The sequence below is a fragment of the Delphinapterus leucas genome, chromosome 1, assembly GCF_059928025.1.
Source record: "Delphinapterus leucas isolate spDelLeu-1000000601 "Yukka" chromosome 1, BTC_Dleu_Yukka2, whole genome shotgun sequence".
NCBI classification, from domain to species: domain Eukaryota; kingdom Metazoa; phylum Chordata; class Mammalia; order Artiodactyla; family Monodontidae; genus Delphinapterus; species Delphinapterus leucas.
In genome coordinates this window covers 108966664-108992422 of record NC_143129.1, presented here as the reverse complement: position 1 = coordinate 108992422, position 25759 = coordinate 108966664, and the positions used below count along the sequence as shown (strand labels likewise).

General features: G+C 36.6%; 1 protein-coding gene across 1 annotated transcript in view; it reads right to left on the bottom strand.

The window, feature by feature from the left end:
* Nucleotides 1–25759, bottom strand: part of DIPK1A (divergent protein kinase domain 1A) — a 118742-nt gene that overhangs the window by 57703 nt on the left and 35280 nt on the right. The window lies entirely within an intron of this gene.

Genomic DNA, 25759 nt, shown 5'->3' with positions numbered 1-25759 from the left:
TGATACTTCAAGCCCCAATACCCCCTTCTCCAAGGCTTGATGAGTCCAAAGGTCTAGAACTTATAGTCTAATACTTTCAAATTTTCTCCAAAACCCAAGTGACCATGAAAATCTAATGGTCAGAATCCAGCTTTTTAAAAAAAAAATTATTTAGCATTTTATTTATTTATTTTTGGCTGCGTTGGGTCTTCGTTGCCCCACGCAGGCTTTCTCTAGTTGTGGGGAGTGGGGTCTACTCTTTGTTGCGGTGCGTGGGCTTCTCACTGCGTCTCTTCTCCTGTTGCGGACCACGGGCTCTAGGTGCGCAGGCTCAGTAGTTGTGGCGCACGGGCTTAGTTGCTCCGCGGCAGGTGGGATCTTCCCGGACCAGGGCTCGAACCTGTGTCCCCTGCATTGTCAGGCAGATTCTTAACCACTGTGCCACCAGGGAAGTCCCGGCAGGCAGATTCTTAACCACTGCGCCACCAGGGAAGTCCCAAGGGTGAGTTTTATAGTATGTGAATTTTATCTCAATAAAGAGGTTATTTAAAAATTATTGGACTTAATCCATGTTTAGTAATATGAACAAATAAATCAACCACAACTACTTTCTTAATAATTTCTAAGAATGGAGCCTACAGTCTTCTGCAGGAGGTCATTCCAGTGTCATACGCCCTGAGAATGTTCCTTTTTATAACTTTCTAAGAAAGTAGATGTTTCCTTCTTTCCTAGGGAGTAATTCTTTTGGCCAGTGAAATAAAGAGGAAAGGGGCTGAGATTCTGCAGTCTTTCCTTCTTTTTGCTGCAAAAGTCCCAGAACAAAGATAATCTGAATTAACTGACAACTTGAAACTCTTTCAATTTTTCCAATTTCATTTACTGAAAAGACATTCAATAAAATTTTTAAATTCACCCATAATTCCACTGAACTAGAACAACAGCTGTTTTCATTATCCATTTCCTTCTAGTTGTCCACATGTAATTCAGTTTATACACATCTATAATCAGGGTATATATAATTTTGTATTTTTTCTCGTTATACTGTAAACATGCTGTGTTGTTAACATAGTTTTACGACATTCATTTTCAGTGTTACAATAATATGCCATCCAGTTGATATATCATTATTTTCCTAACTTTTCCCCTTATGTTGACTTTAAAGTCTTCTTTCTCCAATTTTTCTGTGTGTATACAAGCTTTGTAAAGATTTTTAAATTTTCCTTGTTTTGAATTATTTCCTTAGGTTGTTTCTCAGCAGTAGAGCTTCTGGGTCATACAGTAGGAACATTTTTATGGCTCTTGCTTTCTAAACTAGTATGAATTTTTCGACATTATTTTGCACTATGGGGTGTGTGTGTGTGTGTGTGTGTGTGTAGATTATAGATAGATTAATTTAACAGACCTGAAAATGGTACTAAAGGCTCTACTGTTGAATTTCATTTTTCAAAAGTGGGTCATCTTTACTTTTTATTATGAACATAGCAAATGCTCATTGTCAAACTGAAATAATTTATGAGGCATACAAATAGAAAGTGAAAGTTTCCCCCATCCTTCTTTTGGAGGATTGATTACAACACACCATCTCGTAAATTTGAGTTTGCCTAAGTGGGAAATGTGATTTAAGGATCAAAGGCTCTAGGATGGTCCACATACAAACCCTATGAGCTGACAAAAGTCCACCCAAGCTCCATGAAAGGAAAGAATATCCAAGTAGAGGGCTGTGGGCATGTGAGCCCTAGTGAACAAGAACAGTTAATGCATTCCACAAGGAAAAAGGCAGATGCTGTGGTGTATTTTTGAGAGTAGTGAGATGAAAGGAGAATCTAAGGTGGCCCTAGTGTACCCTGGTCTGAGGGTGACTTGGCAGAGACACAGGGATTCATTTCATATAAACAATCTCTAAGGCAAATTGAATACCTTAAAGTGCCTTAAGACTAAAATTAGTGGAAAATAACTGTTATTGTCCACTGAATACTTGACACAGCCTCTGTCACCAGTAGAGAATAAGAAAACAAATAAATTTATTATAAAGAAAAAATAAAGTTGTCTCCTGCTTATACTATAAAGCTCAGAGATGATTATGTGTTTGATCTAACTAGAAGGGCATTTCTTGACTATAGACTACAGAACATTCAAAGGTTTCTAATTTACAAGTACATTACTCAGTTCTGTATTTTCTATGCTCAGCTAGCTCTGATGGAAATTGTTTTTAAGCCCCAGATCAGGTTGTCTCTTTATAACCCATGTTTTCCTAAATCACTCCTATAACTCATCCAGCTGTGCTTATTCAGACATAGAAAACAAACTTATGGTTAACCAAGGGGGAAAGGGGGTGGGGGAGGAATTAATTAGGAGTTTGGGATTAGCAGACATACACTATTATATATAAAACTGATAAACAACAAGGTCCTACTGTATAGCACAGGGAACTATATTCAATATCTTGTAATAAACAACAATGGACAAGAATATGAAAAATAATATGTATATATATGTATAACTGAATCGCTTTGCTGTACACCAGAAGCTAACACAATGCTGTAAATCAACTATACTTCAATTAAAACAAAAGATTGTACTTATATACTATCTTTACAATTTTTTTTTTTTTTTTTTTTGCGGTATGTGGGCCTCTCACTGTTGTGGCGTCTCCCGTTGCAGAGCACAGGCTCCGGACGCGCAGGCTCAGCGGCCATGGCTCATGGGCCTAGCCGCTCCGCGGTATGTGGGATCTTCCCGGACCGGGGCACGAACCCATGTCCCCTGCATCAGCAGGCGGACTCTCAACCACTGCGCCACCAGGGAAGCCCTACCTTTACAATTTTAGTTTGCACTAGTTTGTAGATTGCTTGGTAAGGGCTCTGAACTGTTTGTGTGGGTAAATTCTTTATCCACAATAGGACCATCAACTCCAGGGAGCATATTCTTTTCATTCTTATTCACCCATACAATGAACACTAAACTACAGCTAGATGATCACAGAACCTTGCTTAATTCTACGATGGAAACGGATGGAGATTTGCAATATAATGGCTCACACTTGGATTATTAATACCACCATACTGGAGACTACCCTTCTCTTAACTAAAAAGTTTGCCAAACACAAAAGACCTTAGCACTTAAAATATTGCCTATTACCCTAGCTTCATCTCCCACCCCACACCATCCCCATTCTACTAAACTTTATGCTGCAGAGATACCAAAGTAGAATTGTTTTTGGAACACATGATGCTACTTCACATCTCTAGGCCTTTGCATATGCTCTTTCTTTGCTTGAAAGTACCTTTCACCTACCTGAGCATTTGGAGTGTCTTTTTATTCTTTATAACTCACTTAGAAGTCACCACCTCCAGGATCCCCCATGTCTACCCTAAGAATTCTATGATGCTTTCTTCTGTGCTATCTCTATATCTGGAATAAACTTCTATTGTTGCACTGAGTAGACTGTATTGCAAAAAGAAAATTTAAAAAACTCTTTACATGTATTTACCCTATCGGACACAATTCCAGACTCAGCAAAAATTTATCCAGAAAAGGAATGGGAGGAAAGAATGGAGAAATGGAGGGAGGGAGACCCAAAAAAGTTTCTGTGACCTCCACTGTGCAGGAACCATGTCTTATTCATCTCCATATCTCCATGGGACTGGTCAGTACTTAGGACACATAGGGCTTCATTCAATGTTTGATAAATTGATTTGACATATATCTTAAAGGAAAAAGCAATGAACCACCTTGGCATGAAATTCTTATCAAAGGGAGAACTGCCATTAATCAAAACAGTGTATTATTTGAGCCAAATCAATTGTGGTGCACACAAGCACATTAGGGGTCCAGCTTGAGATTCTACAGAATCCTAGTGCCAAGAACTAAGCTAGACACTCCAATGCATGAGATATGATTCTTTCCCTCAAAGGGCGCATAGTTTTGATCGGGAATCAGGTTCATAAATAGATGGACCTTGAGGGCATTATGCTAAGTGAAATAAGACAGACAGAAAGAAAACTACTACATGGTATATCATTTATATGCAGAATCTAAAAATTTTTTAAAAAGTCAAACTCTTAGAGAGTAGAAAAATGGCTACCAGAGGCTGGGAGGTGGGGAAAACAGGGAGAGGCCAATAAAAGGCCAGTAAAACCTTACAGCTGCACGATGAATAAGGTCTGAGGATCTAATGTAAAACATGGTGACTATAGTTGATAACACTGTATTTTTTTTTTTAAAGATGATGCAATCAAAAGTTGTTTAGGAGATGCACTAGTGGAATTGCTGAGGGATTAAACATGAGGGTAAGGAAACAGGGAGAGTCTAGAAGGACTTGGGTATATTTATCTCTTGAGTAACTGGAGAGTATCACTAACTGAAATAGGGAAAGAAGCAATTTGGGGGCAGGACTTTAGCTTTGGACACGATGAATATGAAGTGCTATCTAAAGGTAGATATCAAATAAGCAGTTAGATGCAAATCTGAAGTTCTGGGTGGGGAGGTTTGGGCTGGTGATACAGCAGGTTCTCATTAGTTTTCTATTTTATACATATTAGTGTATATATGTCAATCCCAATCTGTTGTTTTTGGTTTGTTGTTTCCGTTTGTTTATTTGTTATGTTTCATAAACTGATATATCTGAAAAACTGTAAAGCCACTATTAAAATAAGTCATTATTTAAATAAATAAAAATAAAATTTAAGAATTTTGAAATTGAAAAAGGTGAATGTTTCAGTGTTCCCTTTTACATTGTTTTAGCTAATACTATACTTTGAATAATACATGTATTCTCCGGTTTAACTGTTTAATGAAGTCTTAATTGTTTTTGGCTCTTTCTTGTTCCACTATTTTGTATGCTTTTTTTTGCTAGTAACAGCATTTTCATCAATTTTTCTTTCTTTTTTTAAATGAAAAATAATACGTGCTCATTTCAAAAGCTAAAAAATACAAGAAAGTCAAAGATTAAAAATCATATAGGTTTGTAGTAATCATTTAACTTATTTAGCTTTTTAAAATTGAAGTATAGTTGATTTACAATGTTGTGTTAAGTTACTTAACATTTTGAAGTATTTCCTTTCAGTCTTTTTTTCTGAGAAGTTATTCTTTTCTTCTTTTTAAACATTATTGTACTTTGCTCTTATTTGAGCTTCTGAATCTTGTAGTAAACAGTGCCTGAGCGAGATGATTTCCAGATGAGTTGTTTGTGCCCAATTACACAATTTTGTCCAGGGGGAATAACAACTCATAAGGAAACCGTTTGCTTTTAAGTTTAGTCCAGATAGCACACGACACACATTCCTGCAGATTCATCAGTGTGCTCAGTTCCATCAGAGTGGTTTGGTAGGATGAGGATTCCACTAAGAGCTTGTGACTGCCTTCTGCTTACTGGTAGTCCTTTAGGAAATCTGCCACTTTCGTAACATATATTCTGCCCTTAAGTTCTTCATTTTGATTTGTTTTTCAGTCAACTCAATGTTTTTGTTTTTCAAGAAGGTTATGTGTACTGTTGGCATAGTTTTGAACCCCGGAATACATGAATGTCTGTTACCCTCATTAACAAAACAAAATGCAGCTGGATACAAGATTGCCTAGTCACAGCCTTTTCCCTTGAAAACTTTGGCTCACCTTCTGACGTTTGATGTCATCAACAGCTACCATCCTCCCACAGTTTTCAATCTCTTTTATTTATCCCTCTGATTTCCCAGGACATTTCGCAAATGTGTTTTCCACATCATTACCTCAGTACACCTCAGGGTGAATCCTACTTTTTACCGTCTCCAATTTGTATTTTAATTCTGCTACTGCATGTTGTTTACCTACATCTATCCATCCTTTTTGCCCTGTTTTCAGCTCAGCCTATTTGCTCCTTTTGTTTTTATGCTTCAGTTCCATAGAAGCCTTTTCTTCTTGCATCAACAAAGGATACAGAAAAGTTTTAAAATTTCTTATAATTCTTATAAAATATAATTTTGAGTTGCTCTTCCTTTAAATCTCTGTGATGATGTTCCCTTTCCCTTGTTCTAAAAGTTTTATAAGTCCCATATTGTTATGTGACCTCTCATTTGAGGATGAGAAAGACATCTAGACCTGCTGTTTGAGAACAAACAGAACGTGTGGACTGTCACTGGCCCCATTCTGTCAATGTATGTGTTAGTGGATTCCCCTGCTCCAATCTACAGCGGTACAGTGGATGAGTACAACTTCTATCTAATTCCTGGTGTCTAACAGGTCTCCATCTGCTAAATTGAGATAAGATCCAACTACTAGGCTTATTGTTATGCAGAAATGATAGAATATTTTTTTAAAAACCAATCACTACAATCTTCAGTGTATTATTTGAGATGTTTTTGACTATGAGTAATAGAAAATCCATCTCTAATTGGTTTTGACTGAAATAAAATTTATGGGCTCAAATAACTTGAAAATTCTGTAGTATGGTGGGCATCCAGTTTAAAAAAAAAGCAAAACTTTTTATTATGGAAAATTTCAAATCTGTACAAAGTAAACAGAATGGTACAATGAACCCCTATGTACTCAGCACCCAGCTTCAACAATTTAAGATTCTGCCATTCTTGTATCATGGATGCCTCCACCTTCTCCCTACCCCTACTTGATTGTTATTTTTGTAATGGAAGTTCTCAGGTAACATTTACATAAATAGAAGTGCACAAATCTTCACTGTAAAATTTTACCAAATGGCCACACATCTATAACCCACACCGAATTTAAGCATAGAACATTTCTGTTTCCCCAGAAAGTCCTCTTGTGTTTCTTCCCAGTCAACCCATAGCTTCCCACTGCTAGCCCCAGGCTACCTCTGTTCCAATATTTTTTCCAGTGGAGATTAGTTTTGCCTCTTCTACAATCTTATATAAATGAAATCATTCAGCATATGCTTTTCAATGTCTGGTTTCTTTCACACAGCATTATGTGTATGAGATTCATCCATTTGTTGCATAGATCAATAGTACACTCCTTTTTTTGGTGAGCAGTATGCTATTGTATGCATATAACCACAATTGTTTATTCTCCCATTTATGGATACGTGGGTTATTAGTTTTGTACATTGAATAAAGGTGCTATGAACACTCTTGCACAAGTCTTTTTGTGGAGTATGTTTCCATTACTCTTGTATAAATATACAGAAGTAGAATTACTGATTTAAAGGGTAGGTATATGTTTAACTTTCTAAGAAATTGCCAAAAAAATTTCCATCCACAGTGTATGAATATTCCAGTTGTTCCACATTCTTGCCAACATTTGGTATTTTCAGCCTTACTATTTTAGGTATTCTAGGGAATAGGAAGTATCTCATTGTGTTTTAGTTTGCATTTCCTTGATGATTAATGGTGTTTTGTATTTTCATTAGCCATTCATATAATAGCTTCTTTTGTGAAGTGTTTGTTTAGGTCTTTTAAGTCTTTGGGGGTGGGTGTCATTTATTGAGTTTTGGGAGTAATTTATTTCATATTCTTGGTACAAGTTTTCTGTCAGATACATGTTTTGTGACTCCCCTCCAATTCTGAACTCTGCCTGTGGGTTCCACGTTCATTTCCTTAACTGCATGTTTTGATGGGCAGAAGTTTTTAATTTTGATGAAGTTTAATGTATTGATGTTTGTTTTAATGTTTTTGCTTTCTATGCCTTAGAAAATTTTGCCTTTCAGGTTACAAAAAAAAAAAATTCTCCTATATTTTCTTCTAAAGGCTTTATAGTTGTTTTGGGGGGTTTTTTTGTTTTTTTTCTTTTGGCCGTGCATGGCTTGTGGGATCTTAGTTCCCTGATCAGGGATTGAACCTGGGCCCTCTGCAGTGAAACCCCAAAATCCTAACCACTAGGCCACCAGGAAACTCCCTAAAGCCTTTATAGTTTTAATTTTTACACCTGGGTCTCTGATCCACCTTGAATTAATTTTTGTGCATGGTGTAATGTAGGGATTGAGGTTAATTTTTTTTTTAGATAGCCAGTTGTTCCAACACCATTTCTTGAAGTTTCTTTTTTCCATTAAATTGCTTTGGTGCTTTCATCAAAAATCAATTGACTTTAGATATGTGTGTATATTTCTGGAACCCTATTTCTATTTCTTTATGTGTCTACCCTTATACCAATACCACAGTATGTCGATCATTGTCACTTTATAACTAAGCCTTGATGAGAATAAATCCTCCAGCTTTGTTCTTCTTTTTCAACATTGTTTTGGCTATACTAGGTCCTTAGCATTTCCATATAAATTTTAGAATTAGCTGATCTGTTTTTATTTACAAAACAAATCAGCTGGGATTATGACTGGCATTGCATTGCACCTATAGATTCATTTAGAAGAAGTGGTATGTCAACAATTTCAAGGCTTCCAATCCATGAAAATTATGTATCTTCGTGTAGTTACATCTTTAATTTCTTGAGCAGTATTTTGTACTTTTCAGTGTAGAGCTGTGAGTGTTAATTTTATTCTTAAGTATTTTATTTTTGATACTATTAAAATGTAATTGGTTTTAAAATCTCATATATATGTAAAAATACAATTAATATTTTTATTGGCTTTGTACCTTAAGACAATGCTAAGCTAAATTCACTTTTTTTTTTTTTTTTTTGATGTGGACCATTTTTAAAGTCCTTATTGAATTTGTTAAATATTGCTTCTGTTTTATGTTTTGGGTTTTTGGCGATGAGGCATGTGGGATCTTAGCTACCCATCTAGGGATCAAACCTGCACCCCCTGCATTGGAAGGCAAAGTCTTAACCTCTGGACTGCCAGGGAAGTCCCTAAATTCACTTACTGATAATAATAAGTTTTTTGACGATTCATTTTCTACTATATAAATTATCTGTGTATAGGAACAGTTTTTACTTCTTTTCCAATCTTTATTCCTTTGACCTTTCCTTACCTTACTGCATTAGCAAGGACAGTCAGGAAAATGTTGAGTAGAAATTGTAAGAGTGGTACTTTTGCCTTGTTCCTAGTCTTAAGAGGAAAGTGTTCAGTGGTTTATCATTTATTTTATTTTATTTTTTAAATTTGTCTTCAACTTTTTTGACTTTATTTTTTTTTGGCCAGGCCACTCGGCTTGTGGGATCTTAGTTCCCCGACCAGGGATCAAACCAGTGACCACTGCAATGGAAGCACAGATTCCTAACCACTGGACCGCCAGGGAATTCCCAGTGGTTTACCATTTAGAATTACGTTAGCTGAAGGTTATTTTGTTGATGCCCTATATCATGTTGAGGAAATTCCCTTCTAATTCCAGATCCATGTATCAAGTATTTATGCTGAATTTTGTCAAATGTTTTTTCTGCATCTATTGAGATGATCATATGTTTTTTTCCTTATTCTGTTATTATGGTAATTATGTGTACTTTCAAATACAAAACCAGTTTACATTCTTGGGATAAAACCTACTTGGCCATGCTGTGTTAATCCTTATATACATTCCTGGGTTCAATTTGCTAATATTTTATTAGACAGTTTTATGTCTAAGAGATTTTTTTATTTTAATTTTTTTCTTTTTTTTTTTTTGGCGGTACACGGGCCTTTCACTGTTGTGGCCTCTCCCGTTGTGGAGCACAGGCTCCGGACGCGCAGGCTCTGCGGCCATGGCTCACGGGCCCAGCCGCTCCGCGGCATGTGGGATCTTCCCAGACCGGGGCACGAACCCGTGTCCCCTGCATCGGCAGGCGGACTCTCAACCACTGCGCCACCAGGGAAGCCCCTTATTTTAATTTTTTATAATATCTCTACTATGTTTTAGTCTCATGATTATACTGGTCTCATAAAATTAGTTGAAAACGTTTTCTTCCTTTATTTTATGAAAGAGTTTGTAAGGTTTAGTTTCTTTCATAATATTTGATATAATTTACCAGTGATATTCTCTGGGCCTGGAGTTTTCTTTGGAGGCATCATTTTTACTACAAATTCAGTTTCTTTCACAAAGTCTTCGACAGGCCTACTCAGACTTTTTAGTTCATTTTGTGTCAGTTTGGGCAAGTTGTATTTTTCCAGGAATTTTTCTATTTCACTAAGTTGTCAAATTTATTGGCAAAAGTTGTTTTAGAATTCCTTTATTATTCTTTAAAGTTTACGGATCTCTTTCTTTCCCAATACTGATAACTTGTGTTTTTCTAGGGGTTTTTCAATTTTATTGATCTTTTGAAAGAATTCATTTGGCTTTGTTAATTTTTTAAAAAATGTATTTATTTATTTTTGGCTGCGTTAGGCCTTTGTTGCTGCGCGCAGGCTTTCTCTAGTTGGGGCGATTGGGGGCTACTCTTTGTTGCTGTGCACGGGCTTCTCATTGCAGTGGCTTCTCTTGTTGCGGAGCACAGGCTCCAAGCGTGCGGGCTTCAGTAGTTGTGGCATGCGGGCTCAGTAGTTGTGGCTTGCGGGATCTAGAGGGCAGGCTCAGTAGTTGCAGCGCATGGGTTTAGTTGCTTGGCAGCATGTGGGATCTGTCTGGACCAGCGGTCGAACACATGTCCCTTGCATTGGAAGGCGGATTCTTAACCACTGCACCACCAGGGAAGCCCTGGCTTTGTTAATTTTCTCTGTTGTCTGTTTTCTATTTAATTGATACTTGCTATTTTCTTAATTTTCTTCTTGGTTTTACTTTGCTTATGTTTTTCTAGCTTCCGGAAATATACAAAATAAATTTTATCCATTCCTTCTTTCTAATATAGGCATATCTTGTTTTACTGCACTTCACGGATATTGCATTTTTTACAGATTGAAGGTTTGTGGCAACCCTGTGTCAAGCAAGTCTATTAGCACCATTTTTCCAACAGCATTTGCTTACTTTGTATATCTGTGTCACATTTTGGTAATTCTCACAATATTTAAAACTTTTTCATTATTATTATATTTGTTATGGTGATCAGTGACAACTTGCTGAAGGCAAGATGGTTAGCATTTTTTGTCAATAAAGTCTTTTAAAGATAAGCTATGTATATATTTTTTAGACATAATGCTGTTGCACACTTAATAGTCTAAGTATAGTGTAAACATAACTTATACGCACTGGGAAAGCAAAATATTCATATAACTCGACTTACTGCAGTATTCACTTTATTGCAATGGTTTGGAATCGAACCCATAATATCCCCAAGGTACACCTGTATGAACAATTAAAGCTATAAATTTTCTGCTAAGCAATGCTTTCACTACATCTCACCAATGCTCATGTTTGTTTTTCATTATCATTTACATGAAAATATTTTCCAATTTCCCTTTGATATTCTTTTGATCCATGCATTATTCAGAAATATACTGCTTAATTTCTAAATCTTTGGGAATCTTCCAGATATCTTTTTGTTATTGATTTCTAATTTAATTCAATTGTGATAGAGAACATACTCTCTTAGATTTCAGTCTTTTGACTCTTATTCAAACTTGTTTCATGGTCCTATGAACAGTCTATTTTGGTAAAAGTTCCAGGATACCTGAAAAGATTCTGTATTCTGTAATTGTTGGGTGTTGGATTCTATAAATGTTAATTAGGTCAAGGTGGTTTACAGTGCTATTCAGATCTTCTATATCTGTACAGATTTTTGACCTAGTTGTTCAATTAATTACTGTAAAGGGATGTGAAAATCTCCAACTACAATTGGGGAATTTAATCCTTTTTCCTTTAGTTTTGTCAGTTTTATGCTTCATCTATTTTAAAGCTACATTATTAGGCACATACACATTTGTAATTATGTCTTCCTGTTATATTGGGGTTTTTATCATTATAAAATGTCTCCATCTCTGATAATACTCCCTGTTTTGAAGTCTATTTTTGGTCCATTATTAAAATATCTACTCTAAATTTCTAATGATTCATGTCTGCATGGCATATCTTTTCATCTTTTCCTATCCTTTTATTTTCAATCTTGTGACTTTGTGTTAAAAGTGCATGCCTTGTAGACAACTTATAGATGAGTCATGCTTTCTATCCAGTTTGACAATCTCTGCCTTTTAATTGCAGGGTTTAGTCTAACATTTACATTTGATTTGGCTGGATTTAGATTTGCCATTTTGCTACTTGTTTTCTACTGTGTCATCTGTTCATTTGTTTGCTTGTTTTATTGCTCCTCCTTTGGGGTTAACTGAGAAAAAGGTTTTAGTATTCCATTTTGATTTCTCCCTTGGCTTTTTGAAAACAGCTTTATTGAAATATATTTCGCATATCATACAATTCACCCATTTAAATTAGTATACAATTCAATGTTTTTAAAAATATATATTCACAGGGTGCACAACCATTACCGAAATCTAATTTTAGAACATTTTCATCCCCTTAAAAGAAACTCCATACCCATGAGGTGTCCTTCCCCATTCCCCCTCATCCACTCAGCTCTAAGCAACTACTAATCAACTTACCATCTCTATAGATTTGCCTATTCATTTCATATAAATGAATATACAATATTAATATACAATATGTGGTCATCTTTGACTGGATCCTTTCATTTTTTCATAATGTTTTCAAGGTTCATCCATGTTGTAGCATGTGTCAGTACTATATTTCTTTTTATTGCTGAACAATATTCCATTGAATGGATATACCACATTTTACTTTTCCATTCATCAGTTGATGGACACTTGGGTTGTTTCCACTTTTTGACTATTATGAATAAGCTGCTATTAATATTCATGTACGTGTTTTGTGTGGATGTACATTTTCATTTCCCTTGACTATATACCTAAGAGTGGATCTGCTGAGTCATACTGTACGTTAAACTTAACAAAACAGCTGCACCATTTTACATTTCCACCAGCAATGTATAAGAAGTCCTATTTCTCCACATCCTTGTCAGCACTTGTTACTGTCCATCTTTTTTATTATAGCTATTTTAGTGGGTATAAACTGGTATCTCACTGTGGTCCCATTGACTTTTAGTTGTAACTCTGCATTTTGTTTTATTGGTTGCTTTAGAGATTAAAACATTCATCTTTAACTTAATATAATCTACTTACACTTAATGTTGTACTACTGAGCATTAAATATAGCCATCCTGTAACAGCATAATTCTACATACCTCACTTCTTTGTCCTATTGGCATAAACTCCACAATACAGTGCTAAAATTTTTGCTTTAACCACTATGTCTTTTAAAGAAACTAACAGAAGAAAATATAGTCTTTTAAATTTACCCACATTTTTACCATGTCTATTGAACTTCATCCATTTCTGAAGATATGAGTTACCATCTAGTATCATTGCCTTTCAACCTGAAGAATTTCTTTTAGCATTTCTTATAGTACAGGTCTGGTGGAAATCAGCTATAATTTTGTATGATTGGCCCCTTGTGTATAAAGTGTTGTTTTTCTCTGGCTAAAACCAGGATTTCAGCAGTTTGACTACAATGTACCTGGTGTGGTTATCTTTGTATTTATTCTTCTTAGGGTTAGCTATGGTTTTTGGATCCATAATTGATTTTTTTTTTTGCCAAATTTACCATTATTTGTCAATTTTTTTGGCCTCATTTTCTCTTTCCTTTCCGTTAGAGACTCAAATTACATGTTATGTTAGCCAATTGCTGTTGTCCCAGAGGTCTCTGAGGCTCTGTCTAGTTTTCATGAATCTTTCTCTTTTTAAAAATAATTCATTCATTCATTCATTTGGTTGCATCAGGTCTTAGTTGCAGCAGGCAAGCTCCTTAGTTGCCACTTGCCTGCTCCTTAGTTGTGGCATGTGGGCTTCTTAGTTGTGGCATGCATGTGGGATCTAGTTCCCTGACCAGGGATCGACCCCGGGTCCCGTGCATTGGGAGCACAGAGTCTTAACCACTGTGCCACCAGGGAAGTCTCTTTATGAATCTTTTTTATCAGCTCTTCAACTTGAATATTTTCTATTGATCTGTCTTCAAGTTAACTGACTTTTTTTAACATCTTTATTGGAGTATAATTGCTTTACAATGGTGTGTTAGTTTCTGCTGTATAACAAAGTGAATCAGCCACACATATACATATACATCCATATCCCCTCCCTTTTGCATCTCCCTCCCACCCTCCCTATCCCACCCCTCCAGGTGGACACAAAGCACTGAGCTGATCTCCCTGTGCTATGCAGCTGCTTCCCACTAGCTATTTTACACTTGATAGTGTATATATGTCCATGCCACTCTCTCACTTCGTCCCAGCTTACCCTTCCCCCTCCCTATGTCCTCAAGTCCATTCTCTATGTCTGCGTCTTTAAGTTAATTGACTCTTTCCTTGACATCTCAAGTCTGCTGTTAAGCTCATCCAGTTTATTTTTCATTTCGGTTATTGTGCTTTTCTGTTCTAAAATTTTGACTTAAAGGATAGTTTCTCTGTTGAGATTTCTCATCTGTTTAATCATTGTACACATATATTCCTTTTAGTCCTGGAGCATATTTATGATGACTTCTTTAAAGTTCTTGGCTTCTATTTTGAACATCTGGATCATCCTGGAGATGGTTTGTTATTGACTACTTTCTTCCTGAGTATGACCACATTTTCTTGTTTCTTCATATGTGTAGTGATTTTTTATTAGATACTATATATTATGTACATGTTGTCAAGACTTTGAATTTTGTTATGTTCCTCTGAAGACTGGTGTTTGTTCTAGCAGGCAGTTAATTTGGCTGGACTCAGTTCTCAAATTCTGTTTTCCCTGCCATGAGCAACTGCTGAAACCTCTCTCAGTTCTTCTAGCTTCTGGGTACTGATTTTGCATTGCATTCCCTGGGGCCTTCCCATCTATACAAAGGAGTTGGGAAATTTTAAATCCAGGTTTATGGGCTTTTATGTAACTCCTTCCCTTCCATGATTTTCTTCCTAAATTCCCAGTTGCTCTGCTAGTCCTGAACCCTGTTATCTATGACCTTTGCCTATGGAACCAGGCAAAGATTGGGCAATGCCCTCAAAGGGACTTTCTGTCTTTCAAACTAAGTTTCTCTTTTGTCTTGGTTTCTTTCCAGTGCCTTCAAATAGTTGTTTAAGAACACACGAACACACACACACACACACACACTACACAGTCGTGCATGCACACATTATACGCAGAAGCCTAGCATGAGCAAGCTACTATGCCATTATCAGAAGTGGGAAATATTCAGTGTTGTTTTGATTCAGTATCTCAACACTATTCCCCAAGAGTCAGTTTCTTTGACTCTCCATTCTACCTTTCAGAGGTTCATCTTCATCTGAAGGCTGACTTTCCAAGTTGTCAGGAGATGCAACCAGCAGCTAGCATAGTCACATGCTTCCAGTCTCCAAATCCAGATAAAGAGATCTTAAGAGGTTATCACTATGCAACCATCAAACTTAGTCCTGGACTTCACTTCATCTGAACACATTTTTATAACATACAACTACTGTTAAACTACGCACGGTGTTTAGAAGAATGCCATGAGCTGAATGGCTTAATCTTGGGTCACTGGCCATCTCCTCCCTCTAGCCCTATTCCTTATTTCTGACTCCCCAAAGGCCTAAAACCCCAGCTCTAAGTGCTTTGTTGCTTCCTTAGGTGTAGTTGTTGTATTCCTTTCCTCAAGAGCCCTTTGTGGCTCCCAACTTTCAACACATAGATCAGTTCCAGGCTTCCCTGGTGGCGCAGTGGTTGAGAGTCCGCCTGCCGAGGCAGGGGACACGGATTCGTGCTCCGGTCCGGGAAGATCCCACGTGCCGCGGAGCGGCTGGGCCCGTGAGCCATGGCCGCTGGGCCTGCGCGTCCGGAGCCTGTGCTCCGCAACGGGAGAGGCCACAACAGTGAGAGGCCCATGTACTGCAAAAAAAAAACACAAAAACTACAGCTCCCACTCCTCACTGTCCACTTGGCTTTAACTCCCTTTCATGTTTAGTTTCTTCTTCATTTCTGGTATCTGTAGATTTCCTTTTCTTGCTTTCAAGCTCTGTTATATATTTATTACAAAGCTGGGAAAGAGAGTTTATAATTTATCCAGCATTACTACATATTTGAAGAAGAAAGCAAGAGGGATCTTCTTATATCAGGTAAACCCACCTTAAGTAACTTTCCTTAGCCTTCAGGATAAAGTACAAACTCTAGCTCATTTAATACACAGGGGTCCTTCATGATATTATTTACCCCCTTAATTTCATGACTCACATTACCCCTAGATGCAAACTTTCCTATAACTAAGGTAAGTTTGTAATTTTGTAATTTTCTTTTCATACCATGCTGATTCTTACCTCTATGCCTTTTCAGATACTGCTTTGTCTATACAGACAGACAATAGAATATCACCTTCTCAAGGTGCTCATTACCTGACACACAAATTTTTATCTAGTCAACTGCTACTCACCCTAAAAATCTCAAACAAAGCATGACCTCTGAGTAGGCTTTTCTGAGACTTCTTCCCCCTCCCCAATCCAGACTAAGGTGATCCCTTCCTGGGTCCCATAACAGTCTATACACACTTCTGATATAGCAAATATCACCCCAATTGTTGATTTACTTTCCCCACTAGACTATACACTCTTTGAAAGATACATGTCTTACATAATTTATTACTTCGAGTACTTCACTCTTTGGCACATAGTTGGTTTTTAACAAATGTTCGTCAAATGAATGGAGAGACATACTCTTTTTTATTTAAAAATTAATAAATTTACTTCTTATAGCAATTTTAGACTTACAGAAAAATTAAGCAGAAAATACACAGCTCCCATATACTCCTTCTCCTCCCTCCTCTCATTTTCCTCTATTATTGATATCTTAGTGTGCTACAATTGTTACAATTAATGAACCAATATTGACACATTAACAAAAGTCCATAGTTTATATTAGGGTTCACTCTATATTGTACAGTTCTATGGGTTTTGACAAATGCATAATGTCACATATCCACACAGTATCATACAGAATAATCTCACTGTCCTTCAAATCCCTGGTGCTTCCTTCCCTACCTCCAACCCCTGACAACCACTCTTATTTTTACTGTCTCCAGAGTCTGCCTTATCCAGAACGTCATATAGTTGGAATCACATGGTATGTGGCCTTTTCAGACCGTCTTCTTTCATGTAGCGATATGCATTTAAGTTTTCTCCATGTCTTTTTGTGGCTTGATAGCTCGTTCCTTCTTATTGCTGAATAATATTCCAGTGTTTGGATGAATTACAGTTACTGAAAGACATCTTGGTTACTTCCAAGTTTTGGCAATTATGAATAAAGCTGCTATAAACATCTGTGTATATGTGTATATGTTTTTGTGTGGACATAAGTTTTCAATAATTTGGGTAAATACCTAGAAGCGTGATTGCTGAGTCATATGGTAAGGGGTTATGTTTAGCTTTGTAAGATACTGTCAAATCTTCCAAAGTGGCTGTATCATTTTAATTCCTACAAGCAATGAATGAGAGTTCCTGTCATTCCACATCCCTGTCAGCGTTTGGTATTGTCAGTGTTTTGAATTTTAGCCATTCTAATAGGTATGTAGTAACATTTCATTATTGTTTAAATTTGCATTTCCCTAATGGTATATGATGTGGAGCACCTTTTCATATACTTATTTGCCATTTGTTTATCTTCTTTGATGAGGTGTCTTTTTATCTCTTTTGTCCACTTTGTTCTGTTTTGTTTTTTTGCGGTACGCGGGCCTCTCACTGTTGTGGCCTCTCCCGCTGCGGAGCACAGGCTCCGGACACGCAGGCTCAGCGGCCATGGCTCACGGACCTAGCCGCTCCACGGCATGTGGGATCTTCCCAGACCGGGGCACGAACCCGTGTCCCCTGCATCGGCAGGCAGACTCTCAACCACTGCGCCACCAGGGAAGCCCTTTTGTCCACTTTTAATTGGGTATTTTTCTTTTTTATTGTTGAGTTTAAGAGTTCTTTGTATATTTTGGATACTAATCCTTTACCAGATATATGTTTTATAATTATCTTCTCTCAATCTGTGGCTTGTCTTCTCATTTTCTTAATAGTATCTTTTGCAGAGCAGAAAATTTTAATTTTAATGAAGTCCAACTAATCAATTTTTTCTTTCGTGGATCGTGCTTTTGGTGTTGAATCTAAAAACACATTGCCAAACCCAAAGTCACCTAGATTCTTCACCTATGTCATCCTTTAGAAGTTTTACAATTTTGTGTTTTACATTCAGGTCTATGACCCATTTTGAGTTCACTTTTGTGGAAGGTTTCAGGTCAGTGTCTAAATTTACTTTATTGCATGTGGACATCCAGTTGTTCTAGCATCATTTGTTGAAAAGACTATCCTTTCTCCATCAAATTGCCTTTGCTCCTTTGTATAGGATATGTTGAAAGAGACAAACTCTTGAACATAGTTTTTCAAACTAGAGGCAGTTAAATCAACTTAGTGAACCATAACCAGCATTTTAAAAAATGAAATGGCCTAGGCTAGAGAATATCAGAATGCAGTAAAGGAAGTAGAAAAGTTAAGTATTATTACTGAAACTTTTGCTTCAGTTACTTGTGTGTGTTTATTCGTCATACAAAACGTATTTCTTATTACAGGTTATGGTTGAAAAAGTTAGAAAGTCATTGTCTAGAGAATCTACTAGAGATAGAAGGACAGAGCCATTAGACATCTTTAATAACTGCCATATTCACCAGACGTTTTCAGAGTTATATATCTAAAATGCAAATTTGATATCATTGTTCTGCATAAAACCCTTCATCATTCTGCAAGCAATGTAAAGTAAAATGTAGTGATGTAAGAATAAATTCAGCAAGACCATTTAGAAGACTGTTGTAACAAAGTGGGCAAATTATGATAAAGATCTAAAATAAGGCAGTGGCTCTGGGACTAGAAAGGAGATGGCTCTATGACCTGGAGAATGAATATGCGGGGAGCATAGATGAGGATATAATAAGAAAGGAATGGTAGTGATATTCCAGAGAATATAGGTAGTAGACCAGTTTTAGAGTAAAAGAAGGTATGCCTTTGGATATGGTGAATGTGGGGAAGTGATAGGATCTCCAAGTGGTGAAGTCCAGGAAACAATAGAATAGACAGGATTGGAGCTCAACAAGTAAATAGTAGTTGAAATTATAAGTATGAACAAAGTCACCAAGGACAAGTACACAGAGTAAAAAAAACAAAAGGCAAATAATGAGATCCTGGGGAACATGAGCATTTAAATGGTGAACAGAGAGTGACACCCCCCCACACACACAAAAAAAAAAACCTAAAAAAAAAAACCTCAGGTATGAAGAGAACCAAGACAGTAACATTACATAAACTAAGGGAGACAAAACAAAATAATATACTTAAACAGATCAGTAAACATGAAATATGAATGAATGAAATGCTCCTGTTAAAAACAAAGATTATCAGGCTGTTAAAAGAAAACGATTTTCTTGGGATTTCCCTGGTGGTCCAGCAGTTAAGACTCTGCACTTCCAATGTAGGGGGCACAGGTTCAGTCCCTGGTCGGGGAACTAAGATCCCACATGCTATGTGGTACAGCCAAAAAAAAATCAAAACAAAACAAACAAACAAGACAAAGATTTTCAGACTAGATAAAAACAAAACAAAAAAATTCATTAAGACTCGTGTAATTTAAAAATACAAAAAGGGTGAAAGTAAAAGAGTAGAAAAAGTTACACTGAGCAAATAAAAACTGAAAGCTGGTATAGCTAGAGCTGGACCATAGCTGATAATATAGCTATATTAGTGTCAGCCAAAAGAGACTTCAAGGGACACTTCCTAATGAAAAAATGTGAAATCATCAGGAAGATCAGCATTTTTAGATTAACAGGCTCCTAATCATGTAACCTCAAGATACATAAAGCAAAAATGACAGAACTACAAGGAGAAATAGACAAATTCACAATAGTTTTGGGAGAGTTTAACACCTCTCTCAATAACTGATAGGATAAGCAGACCAAAAAAACAAATCAGTGAGGTTGGAAAAGATTTGAACAATATAACATGATCAGGAAGTCTGACCTAATACAGAACATTTAACCCAACACTGCTAACTACATATTATTTTCAAGCACACATGGAACTATTTTTTTAGTGCTGAGGTATAAAGAAAGTCTAAATAAAACTCGAAGGGTTCAAATCATACAAACTGATAAACAACTAAAGCACTAACAGGGAAATACACAGCCTTAAAGGCACAGGTCAGAAAAGAAGTTTGAAAATTATAGTCAGAAGATCTAAAGATACCTCACCAAAAAAGATATACAAATGGAAAATAAGCATATGAAAAGACACTCTCCATCATATGCCATTAGAAAATTGCAAGTTAGAACAGCAATGAGATACCACTATGCACTTATTAGAATGGCTAAAATTCAAAACACTGATAATACCAAATACCGACAAGGATGTGAAGCAACAAAAATTCTCCTATTGCTGGTGGGAATGCAAAATGGTACGGCCACCTTGGAAGGCAGTTTGGCAGTTTCTTATAAAATAAAACATATTCCTACCATACAATCCAGCAATCATGCTCCTTGGTATTTACTCAAATTAACTGAAAAAAAGTCCACAGAAAAACCTGCATACAGATGTTTATAGCAGCTTTATTCATAGTTGCCAAAACATGGAAGCAACCAAGATATCCTTCAGTAGGTGAATGAATAACTACACCGTGGTACATCCAGACAAGGGAATATTATTCAGTCTTAAAAAGAAATGAGCTATCATTTTCATGAGGACATGAAAAGCCATGGAGGAACCTCAAATGCCTATCACTGAGTGAAAGAAGACAATCTGAAAAGGCTACATACTGTATGATTTCACCTATATGACATTCTAGAAAAGGCAGAACCATGGAGACAGTAAAAAAGAACAGTGGTTGCCAAGGATTAGGGTACAGGGAGAGATGAACAGGTGGAACGCATTGGACTTTAGGGCAGTGAAACTACTCTATATGATACTATAATGGTGGTGGATACTTATCATTATATATTTGTCCAAACCCATAGAATGTACAACACAAAGAATGAATGCTAATGTAAACTACAGACTTTGGGTGATAATGAGGTGTCAATGTAGGTTCATCAATTGTAACAAATATATCACTCTGGTGGGGGATGCTGATAGTGGGGGAGGCTGTATGTGTGGGGAATATATTGGAACTCTGTACTTTCTGATCAATTTTGCTGTTAATCTAAAACTATTTAAAAATACTCTATTTTGGGGAATTCCCTGGCAGTCCAGTGGTTAGGACTCTGCACTTTCACTGCCAAGGGTCCGGGTTCAATCCCTGATCAGAGAACTGAAATCCCACAAGCCACATGGGATGGCCAAATAAATAAATAAATAGTCTATTTTTAACAAATGGGACCTAATCAACCTTATAAGCTTTTCCACAGCAAAGGAAACCATAAACAAAATGAAAATACAACCTATAGAATGGGACAAAATATTTGCAAATGATGTGACGGACAAGGGCTTAGTTTCCAAAATATACAAACAGCTCATACAACTCAATAACAAAAAAACAAACAACCCAATAAAAAAAATGGGCAGAAGATCTAAGTAGACATTTCTCCAAAGAAAACATACAGATGGCCAACAGGCACATGAAAAGATGCTCAACGTCACTAATTATTAGAGAAGTACAAGTCAAAACTACAGTGAGGTATCACCTTATACCAGTCAGAGTGGCCATAATTAAAAAGTCTACAAATAACAAACGCTCGAGAGGGTGTGGAGAAAAGGGAACCCTCCTACACTGTTGGTGGGAATGTAAATTGGTGCAGCCACTATGGAGAACAGTATGGTGATTCCTTAAAAAACTAAAAATGGAGTTGCCATATGATCCAGCAATCTCACTTCTGGGCACATATCCAGACAAAATTATAATTAGAAAAGATACATGCACCCCAATGTTCACAGCAGCACTATTTAAAATAGCCAAGACATGGAAGCAACCTAAATATCTATCAACAGATGAATGGATAAAAAAGATGTGGTATATATATATACACACACACATACATATATACATACGTACCTACACACAATGGAATATTAATCATAAAAAAGAATGAAATAATGCTATTTGCAGCAACACGGATGGACTTAGAAATTATCATACTAAGTGAAATAAGTCAGAAAGACAAATACCATATGATATCACTTATATGTGGAATCTAAAATATGACAGAAATGAACTTATCTACAAAACAGAAACAGACTCACAGACAGGGAACAGACTTGTGGTTCTCAAGGGGAAGGGGCATGAGGGAGGGATGAATTGGGAATTTGGGACTAGCAAATGTAAACTATTATACATAGAATGGATAAACAAGGTCCTACTGTATAGCACAGGGAACTATATTCAATATCCTGTAATAAACCATAATGGGAAAGAATATGAAGGAGAATATATATATATATATAAAACTGAATCACTTTGCTGTACACCAGAAACTAACACAACATTGTAAATCAACTATACTTCAATAAAAATTAAAAAGCTAAACATACATCTCAAGAAGTTGGAAAATAACAGGAAAACAAACTGAAAAAAAAAAAAAACCAAGGAAGTAGAAGGAAAGGAGGAATAAATACAGAAACTAATAAAATAGAAAATAACCCAAAATAAAGATCAACAAAATAAAAACTGTTGTTAAAAAAAAATTCCAAGAAGTAATAAAAAATGTTAATAGTTTCTATACCTAGAAACTGAGGAAGGAAAATGTATCAACAAAGCAGGCAAGATTGACAGCACCCAATGCCATGTAAAGCACAATTAGGACTGAAAAATGCCTGATGAATCTGGCAATAAGGAGATCACTGATAACCTTAGCAAGAACAGTCTAAGTGCAGTGGAGTGAAGTAGAACAAGTTTCTAAACAGAAAAAAATCCTGGATGTGCTAACATTAATGCTGATATTATACATCTACAAAAAGCTAGATTTTATTTTTACCTTTGCACAGTATCTTGCACACAGTTGCTCAAAACAATATTTGCTGAATTAATTCAGTTGGATGGAAAAGAAAGGACCACATACAGATGGTTTTAAAGGCTTGATAGCATTGAGAACTGAATTAAGAGGTTTTAAGATTTTTAAACAGATATACAGCCTGGTTAAATTGATGTTTAAAGAGTAATCTGGGGCTTCCCTGGTGGCACAGTGGTTAAGAATCCGCCTGCCGAATGCAGGGGACACGGGTTCGAGCCCTGGTCTGGGAACATCCCACATGCCGCGGAGCAACTAAGCCTGTGTGCCACAACTACTAGAGCCCATGAGCCACAACTACTGAGCCCACATGCTACAACTACTGAAGCCCGCGCTCCTAGAGCCTGTGCTCTGCAACAAGAGGAGCCACCTCAATGAGAAGCCCGCACACAGCAACGAAAAGTAGCCCCCTCTCGCTGCAACTAGAGAAAGCCTGAGTGCAGCAACGAAGACCCAACACAGCCAAAAATAAATAAATTAAATACATAAATTAAAAAAAAAGATTAATCTGGATTTTAGTTGAACAGTTTGAAAGGGAATACCAAGGTCAGGGGGACTACTTAGAAGGCTGTTGCAGCAACCTAGGCCCAGCCTGGATTAGGATGGGGCAATGCAATAAGGACAGAAGGTGAAATCTGAGAGATGTTATGAAAGTAAAGTTATTAGGATCTGTTAATAAATAGATACGGAGATTAGGAGAAAAGAATTTTAAACGTATCTGAAGGACTGAAAGAATTAAGAAATGAAGGATGAAGATCAGTAGTGACATACAGTGATATTTTAGATAAATACAGCTTCAACAGGATTTATTCTTATAGCTTATGAAATTCAGATATTTAATTTTCAGCATTTAAATTTCAGTCACAAAATAAACTTTCTCAAACAAATTAATTTTAAATCCAGTCGTTAATTGGGATCTTTACAAAGAAATAGAAAGTGGTGGAAAATTTATTCAAATACTTTTATCTTTATTTCCAGATGGCAAAATAATGGGACAGTTTTGGAATATCTGTAAAAAGTACAAATTTTTCCAATAATGAAGTTCTTTTTAAACAATTTACACTCCAATAAAGATGTTTAAAAAAATTTACAGCTAGAAGACTAGTTCGAAATGAAAAAATCAGCACAAGAATGTCTAAAATGACAAACCTGGCAAGACAGTTAATACTATATACGTATATCTGAAGTTTCCAATATATTGGGTTGGCCAAAAAGTTCGTTCGGGTTTTTCCTGGAAGATATTATGGAAACCCGAACGACCTTTTTAGTCAACCAATATGTAAACACACATAACTCACACAGTTCAAATTCATTTCCAGAGTCAGCATATACTGTGGATGGTTTCTCACCTTCCTCTTTTTATTTCATTTTGGCTCACCTCCATTCAACACATCTTGAAACATAGTGGAAACAAATGAACAAAAGCTATCTCTGAGAGCATTTAGAATGAAATAGCTCAGCATTCCTTTTCTTTTTCACTAAACTATGCACTGCACCACAAAATTAAGCAGTCATTTCTAGGGATACAGATTTGCCAAGAATATTTCTGGCAAAAATAGAATCTGGCCCTTCTCCAGACTTCTATACATGGACAACAGTGGCTGTTCTACAGATGGAGATTGATTGCTGGTTGGCTAGTCTGTGCTTACTTAGTAGTGTCAAGATAAAGAATGTAATGCACAGATCATTTTCATGTCCAAAGACTACTGACAACAAACCTGCTCTGCCTAACTTCTCATATTTTGCAGTAATGAGAGTTATTTACTAAGGAGACAGTTATAATTCTAGCCTTACTTCCTTATTTCACAGACAAGCAAACTGAAGCCCAAATAAGGTAGGTCATTTGCCCAAAATCACACAGCTAGTTGGTGCCAGTAGAAAATGTGGGTCTCAAGACTCTCAGTTCAACAACCTTTCAACTTCTTTGTTGAACAGTACTACCTTTCTAAATAATATTAAAATGACCATGTTGCCTGTATCTTAAACTTTTAATCTAAGTCATTTCAAAAACTTGAAAGTCATAGGCTCTTTCTCAATCAGTATTTGGCTAGAAATAGGAATATACTGTTATTTTGTGACCCCACACATAATAGCTTTTTAAAAGAACTGTACATTTTAAGTCCCAGAGTCACCAAAGTATCTGAGGTTAGAACTGGACTGAAAACTATGAAAACATAATTGAGAAATTCTGTATCTTTAAACTTGGGAAGATTCTTTAAAAACTATGCCCTGGAACTATATTCAATGTCTGTAATAAACCATAATGGAAAAGAATATGAAAAAGAATATATATATATATCTGAATCACTTTGCTGTACAGCAGAAATTAACACATTATAAATCGACTATACTTTAATAAAATAAATTTTAAAAATTATGCCCCAATTTATTTAAAGGTGGCAGGGCACTGGAATCAGGATTGTAAGACCAGGAATTAAACCTCAGCTCTGCTACTAACTAGCTGCGTGACTCCGAGCCTGTTTCCTCCTCATCTATAAACAAGCAGGTTGGTTCGGCATCACTAAAATTAATTCTACCATTTACAATGCAATTTCAGATAACTCAAGAACGAGATCTTTAGCTTATCCTGATTATCTTTTTTTAATTAATTTATTTTTGGCTATGTTGTGTCTTCATTGCTACGTGCGGGCTTTCTCTGGTTGCGGTGAGCGGGGGCTACTCTTTGTTGCCGTGAGCGGGCTTCTCATTGCCGTAGCTTCTACTGTTGTGGAGCATGGGCTCTAGGCACGCGGGCTTCAGTAGTTGTGGCACGCAGGTTCATTAGTTGTGGCTCATGGGCTCTAAAGCGCAGGCTCGGTAGTTGTGGCGCACAGGCTCAGTTGCTCCGCACCATGTGGGATCTTCCCAGACCAGGGATCGAACCTGTGTCCCCTGCATTGGCAGGCGGATTCTTAACCACTGCGCCACCAGGGAAGTCCCTATCCTGATTATCG